The sequence below is a fragment of the Budorcas taxicolor genome, chromosome 7 (assembly GCF_023091745.1).
Source record: "Budorcas taxicolor isolate Tak-1 chromosome 7, Takin1.1, whole genome shotgun sequence".
Lineage (NCBI taxonomy): Eukaryota > Metazoa > Chordata > Mammalia > Artiodactyla > Bovidae > Budorcas > Budorcas taxicolor.
Window position 1 is genome coordinate 21,287,913 of NC_068916.1, and position 7,423 is coordinate 21,295,335.

Genomic DNA, 7,423 nt, shown 5'->3' on the forward strand with positions numbered 1-7,423 from the left:
GTCAAGGAAGTCCCAAGAGCTGTTTCCATGGGTAACACCTATGATGACCCATGTGTGCTAAAAGTACATTATGTGGACAAACCAACAAGGCTGTTTATATTGTTTCATGTGTTTTGACAGTTTAAATTAAACAAGGTCTCTCCCCTAGCACTGCTGACATGGGGACTGAGTCCTTCTCTATAGGGGTTCGTCCTGAGCACTGTGAGGGGCTCAGCAGCATTGCTGGCCCCATCCACTCAATGCCAGGAGCCCCCACCCCAGTGGTGACACTCACAGTTGTGGCCTGGTGGCCCCTTGGGGCAGAATCCCCACCCACAGCTGAGAACCACAGACCTACCATTACAGACATCATGTCCTTTCACAAATTTCAAAATATGTAGCTCAGGAAGAGCATTCCAAGTTTCCTTAGCGCTTCTGCAATAAGTCTGTGACCTTTTTTTTTTTTTTTACTATTTTAAAAATTCATTGATTTGGCTGCACCAGGTCTTAGTTGCAGCAGGCAGGGTCTTTGATCATCGTGGTGGCATATGAACTCTCAGTTGCAGCACGCAGGATCTAGTTCCCTGACCAGGAATCGAACCTGGGCCCCTGCGTTGGGAGCACGGAGTCTTAGCCACTGGACCACCAGGGAAGTCCCCCAAATCCAGTTTCTTAAGTTGGTTTCACCTTTTCAACCCCAATGTCAAAAGCACCAAGATGAAAAAACTCTGCCATAGAACATGCATGCTGACCTGTAATAACAGAAGGTAGATCAGGGGTTGTCTGGGGCCCAGAAGCAGGGAGAGAGGGAAGGAGAGGTCACAGAAGGGCACGAGGGACCTTTTGAGAGTAATAGGAAGAGTCACTGTTTGATTGTGCTCGTACTTTTACAGAGTATGTTTTCGTTGTTTAGATGCTAAGTTACGTCTGACTCTTTGTTATTGCCCTCCCATGGACTCTAGCTGGCCAGGCTCCTCTATCCATGGAACTTCCCAGGCAAGAAAACTGGAATGGGCTGCCATTTCCTTTTCCAGGGGATCTTCCCAACCCAGGGATTGAACCCACGTCTCCTGCATTGGCAGTTGGATTCTTTATTGCTGAGCCACCAAGGAAGCCCTTCACAGGGTATATTTACATCAAAACTTATCAGATTCTGGAATCTAAAGCTGTGCATTTAAATGTGTATATATCAGTTATACCTCAATAAAGCTGTTTTTTTTTAATGAAGTCCCCGTGATATCTGCTCCCTTTCCTGCTGAATTTTTCTCCACAAAGTTTATCATCTTCTAACACTGAAGTTTTCTTACTTTATCATTGTGTTTATAGTCAGTATTGACCACCTCTCCCATCCTGATCTCAAGTTCTATGATATAGAGATCTTTGTTCTTTTGTTTGCTGTGTGAAGAGGTGCTTCATAAATGTTTGTTAAGATGGTAAAGATTAATTTTGATTACAGCCTATTTTTTTGCTCAAGCTGGATTTAGAAAAGGCAGAGGAACCAGAGATTAAATTGCCAACATCCATTGAATCATAGAAAAAGCAAGAGAATTACAGAAAAACATCTACTTCTGCTTCATTGACTATGCTAAAGGCTTTGACTGTTGAATCACAACCAACTGGGGAAAATTCTTAAACACATGGGAATACCAGTCCACCTTACCTGCCTCCTGAGAAACCTGTATGCAGGTCAAGAAGCAATAGTAAGAACAGGACATGGAACAATGGACTGCTTCCAAATTGGGAAAGGAGTATGTCAAGGTTGTATATTGTCACCCTGCTTGTGTAACTTATATGCAGAGTATATCATGCAAAATGCCTAGCTGGATGAAGCACAAACTGAAATCAAGATTGCTGAGAGAGAGATCAATAACCTCAGATATGCAGACGACACCACCCTTATGGTAGAAAGTGAAGAGGAACAAAAGAGCCTCTTGATGAAGGTGAAAGAGAGTGAAAAAGCTACCTTAAAACTCAACATTAAGAAAACGAAGATCCTGGCATCCAGTCCCATCACTTCATGGCAAATAGATGGGGAAACTATGGAAACAGTGACAGACTATTTTCTTGGGCTCCAAAATCATTTCAGGTGGTGACTGTAGCCATGAAATGAAAAGCCAATTGCTCCTTGAAAGAAAAGCTATGACAAACCTAGACAGTGTCAACACTTTGCCAACAAAGGTCCATGTGGTCAAAGCTATGGTTTTTCCAGTAGTCATGTAAGGATGTGAGAGTTGGACCATAAAGAAGGCTGAGCATCAAAGAATTGATGCTTTTGAATTGTGGTGTTGGAGAAGACTCTTGAGAGTCCCTTGGATCGCAAGGGGATCAAACCAGTCAATCCTAAAGGAAATCAACCTTGAATATTCATTGGAAGGACTGATGCTGAAGCTGAAGCTCCAACACTTCAGCCACCTAAATGTGAAGAACTGACTTATTAGAAAAGACCCTGATGCTGGGAAAGATTGAGGGCAGGAGAAGAAGGGGATGACAGAGGACAAGATGGTTGGATGGTATTATCAACTCAATGGTCGTAAGTTTGAGCAAGTTTCGGGAGATGGTGATGGACAGGGAAGTCTGGCGTGCTGCAGTCCATGGGGGCACAGAGTCCTGACTTAGCCCCTGAGCAACAACAAACAGCCTTTGTTTTTACATTACAGGGAGCTGGTGGGTTGCTTGCAAACTCAAAGTCAGCCAGCAGAGGGCAGTGCTAGTCAGACTCAGAGATGAGATGGCTCTTCCCTGACATGATCTTGATTTGAAGCCCTGAGCATGGGGATCTGGCCAGAGGTTTGGGTGTCTATGATGTCTCAGATCCAGCACTGAATCAGTTCCCTTACCCACAAATGACCCATTCATCCACTCATCCACCCATCCATCCATCCATCCATTCATCTATGCACCCATCCTTTGATCCTTCCACCCACCCATCCATCCATCCATCTACCTCCATCCATCCATCCATCCACCCACCCATCCATCCATCCATTCATCCACCTACCCACCCCACCCATCCATCCATCCGTCTACCCATCCATCCATCCATCTGTCCATTCACCCATCTATCTCCTACCATCTGCTCATCATTCATCATCCGTACCCCCAGCCATCCATCCTCCCATCACCCACCCATTTATTCATGAATTCAATAATATTACTGAGTGCCTATTTTGCCAATGAGCAGAGGTGGAAAGCAAAGTCATAACCAAGAGAAGTTTGGGGAGGAATGGTCCAGGCAGATGTCAGAACCAAGTGAAGGGTTAGAATGAACTTACGATGTTTGTATCATGGAGGAACAGAGAGGAGGTGCGTGTGGTTGGAGCAGAGTGAGCAAGGGAGGCACTGATGGAAGATGAGCTTGGCCAGGTCATCGGGGAGCATATCAGGCATCACCTTGTGGGAGAATTCATTGAGTGCCTATGGCTTATGTGTTCTTCTATTTTCATCTTCTTGACAATGGGTGGAGGTCATCTCCATTTGCTCTTGTCTAAATGTATTTTGTATGGAAGCATAGTTGATTTACAGTGTTGTGCCAATCTCTGCTATATGGCAAAGTGACAGTTATATACGTATACACATTCCTTTAAAAATATTATTTTCCATTATGGTTTATCTCAGGAGATTGGATATAGTTCCCTGTGCTATACAGATGGGCCTTGTTGTTTATCTATTCTAAATGAAAGAATTTGAATTGACTAACCCCAGACTCCCAGTCTAAACCTCTCCCTTCCTCCCCTTGGCAAGCACAAGTCTGTTCTCTATGTCTGTGAGTCTGTTTCTGTTTTGTAGATAAGTTCATTTGTGCTATATTTTAGACTCCACATAAAAGTGGAATCATACGGTATTTGTCTTGCTCTTTCTGACTTACTTCACTTATTAGTATCATTATCTGTAGTTGCATCCATGTTGCCGCAAATGGCATTATTTCATCCTTTTTATGGCTGAGTAATATTCCATTGTATATGCATACTACACATTCTTAATCCATTCATCTGTTGATGGACATTTAGGTGATTTCCATGTCTTGGCTGTTGTGAATAGTGCTGCTATGAACATCGTGGTGTGTTATGTCTTTTTGAATTAAAGTTTCTCCGAGTGCATGCTCAGGAGTGAGATTGTGGGATTACACGGTAACTGTATTTTTAGTTTCCTGAGGAACCTGTTTGCTGTTGATAGCCAGAGCCTCAGAGAATTGAGGTCAGTTAACCAAACCCTCCCAGGTATTAACTGGCCAGATTCTTACCCAGGTCTCATATTTGCCCGTGCTTCTAGCTATCTTTGAACCAACCAGTCCTTCAACAGCCTCTCTCTTCTGCATGTGGCTTCACTGCTCCAACACTCTCTCCATCCAATATAGTGGATGCTTGGTGTATCTATCAGTCAGCAAATGTTCTGGTAATGTCACGTAACAAACTACACCAAAGCTCGGTGGCTTAGATCTTAACTGTCCATGGTCAGCTGGGCTTCAGTAGGTCTAACTTTGGTTCATCTCATTTTGATTTCAAAGTTTGAATTGGTACAACTATGTTCCATGCAAGGCATGCTGGCAAATGTTTAACCACTGGTTCCTGGGTGGAGGTGGGGTGGTGACATCCTTTTGTCTCCTTTGCCAATTTCTTTTTTATTTTTTTAAAAGATTTTTTTCATATAGATCATTTTCAGAGTCTTTATTGAATGTGTTACAATATTGTTCCTGCTTTATGCTTTCGTCTTTTTGACTGCAAGACATGTGGGATCTTAGCTCCCCCAACCAGGGATCAAAACTGCACCCCCTGCATTGGAGGTCTTAAGCACTTAACCACCAGGAAAGTCCTCTCTTTTGGCGATTTCTGTGGAGTTGATACTCTCACTGATTTAAAGCTAATATCGTGACATCACTGAGTGCAGAGTTGGGAAGAGATACAGAGGGGCAGGCCATTGTACACTCAGTGCATTCGAGCTGCTGTCACAGAATATCTCAGCGACATTTATTTCTCATAGTCCTGGAGGCCGGAAGTCCAAGATCAGGGTGTTGACAGATTCAATGTCTGGTGAGGGCCCGATTGGCTACCCTGGTGTCTCAATGGTAAAGAGTCCACCTGCCAATGCAGGAGACACAGAAGAGGCAGTTTTGATCCCTGGATCAGGAAGATCCTCTGGAAAAGGAAATGGCAACCCACTCCAGTATTCTTGCCTGCGAAATCCCATGGGCAGAGGAGACTGGTGATCTATCGTCCATGGGGTCGTAAAGAGCTGGACACAACTGAAGTGACTTAGCATGCACCGAGATAATGTTTAATAAAAAGTCACTTTCATGCTGTTTCTCCTTTACTCTCACACCACTGACACCAAATGTGTGGGGGTTTTTTCCCACAGCAAGCAGTTCTCCATGACATCAGCTCAGAGGTCTACCACTGCACTCAGTTCTGACACTCTCTATCTGGAGATGGCATCAGACCCCACAGGCTTAGGGCTCAGTCCCACACAACTGTCCCTACCCCCATACCCACCAGGGTTCTTGGCCTCCTTAATCAATCAATGTGTTCAGTAGCTCAGTCATGTCTGACTCTTTGCAACCCCATAGACTGCAGCATGCCTGGCTTCCCTGTCCTTCACCATCTCCCGGAGCTTGCTCAAACTCACGTCCACTGAGTCAGTGGTGCCATCCAACCATCTCTTCTCTGTCATCCCCTTCTCTTCCTGCCTTAAATCTTTCCCAGCACCAGAGTCTTTTCTAGAGAGTCGACTCTTGGCATCAGGTGGCCAACGTATTGGCGCTTCAGCTTCAGCATCCGTCCTTTCAATAGAAATCAATAGAAATGAATAGAGGCCAGACAAGAAATTCAGGCAAGACTTTACTAGAGGACTTTTCTGGTGGTCCAGTGGTTAAGAATCTGCCTGCCATCGCAGAGGACATGAGTTTGATCCCTGGTCTGGAAAGATTCTGCATGCCGCAGAGCAACTAAGCCTGTGCACCACAACAGCTGAAGCCCCCTGGCCCTAGGGTCTGTGCTCTGCAGCACGAGAAGGCACTGCAAGGAGAAGACCACAGACTGAAGCTAGAGAGTAGCTCCTACTCCTTGCAACTGGAGAAAATGCCAAGAAGTAACAAAGACCCAGTGCAACCAAGAATAAATAGATAAATGAAAAAAATTTAAAGGCTTCATTGGGGTGGCTCCCTTGCTGGCTGCAGGAATGAGTGAAAAGTAACAGGTTCCCTGGCTTGCTTCCCAACGGAGGTGCCAAGCGTGTTCCTTATCTGGGGTGAGGTGTATGCAAGGGTCAGGCTGGAGGTGCCCACCCCTCTGTGGTGTTGAGTGCAGTTCCCTGCTTTTGCGCTCAGCTCTTCAGAAATGGCAGTTGGGTTTTTTGTCTTTGTATCTTTCAGTCCAGAATTTGCCCCAACGGTGCATTCACACAGTTATTTTTAGTCCCATATAGTTTCTTTGTATTTTGTAGCTGGAAGAGAGGTGGATCCAGGTGCAGGCTTTGCGACAAAGGGTCCCAGGTCCCAGGCTTGTCTCAAACTCAGATGCCAAACACGAGTCCAGGTTATCTCCTGTGCTTCCAACCAGCTAGCTGGAGAAGGAGGTTGCCAGGACCCTCTCCTCATGTGCGATTCATTTGTTAGAGCCGCTCACAGAACTCAGAGACAGCTTCCTTAAATGTTACTGATTTATTATAAAACAGAGGTCCCTAACCTTTTGGTTCTAATACCTGATGATCTGAGGTGGACCTGATGTAATAAGGATAAAGATAAAATGCACAATAAATGTCGTGCATTTGAATCATCTTGGAATAACCCTTCTTCCTGGAGGGGGGGGGGGCGTGAAAAAACTCTCCTCCAGGAAATTGGTCCTTTGAGCCAAAAAGTGTGGGGACTGCTTTTAGCAAGGGATGTGATAAAGGATGCAGATGAACCTCCAGATGAAGAGATGCCGAGGGCAAGGTATGTGGGAAGGGACCCAGAACTCCTGCTCTCTCTCCAAGCCCCTCTACGTATTCACCAGCTGAGAATCTTCTGCGCTTCCTTGGCGGTCCAGTGGTTAAGACTCTGTGCTTCCACTACACAGAGGGCACAGATTCAATACGTGGTTGGGGAACTAAGATCCTCCAAAAACAAATTTAAAAAATTCTCCCTGAGCCCTGTAGTTTAGAGATTTTTATGGAGGCATCATCATCACATAGGCAAAATCCATTATTACTTCCATCTCCACCTTTCTCCCCTACCCGGAGGACGGTGGTGAAAGTGAAAGTTTCAAGTTTCTAACCATGGTATGGTTTTTCTGGTGACTACTTCTAGCCAGAAGTCCACCCAAAGTCATCTCACTAGAACAAAAGACTCTCCAGCCAACCAGGAAATTAAAAGGGACTTAAGAACGCTCACCAGAAACTGGGGGACAAAGACGGTGCGTGTGTGCGTGTGTGTGTGCGCGCGCGCGCGTGCTCAGTCATGTCCGACTCTTTG

At 45.2% G+C, this 7,423-nt stretch overlaps 1 non-coding gene across 1 annotated transcript; it reads right to left on the reverse strand.

The window, feature by feature from the left end:
- Nucleotides 1-559: 559 nt before the first annotated feature.
- TRNAG-CCC (transfer RNA glycine (anticodon CCC)) lies at nt 560-631 on the reverse strand. The gene has a single exon. It is a non-coding gene; the product is annotated as a tRNA-Gly (tRNA).
- Nucleotides 632-7,423: the final 6,792 nt, after the last annotated feature.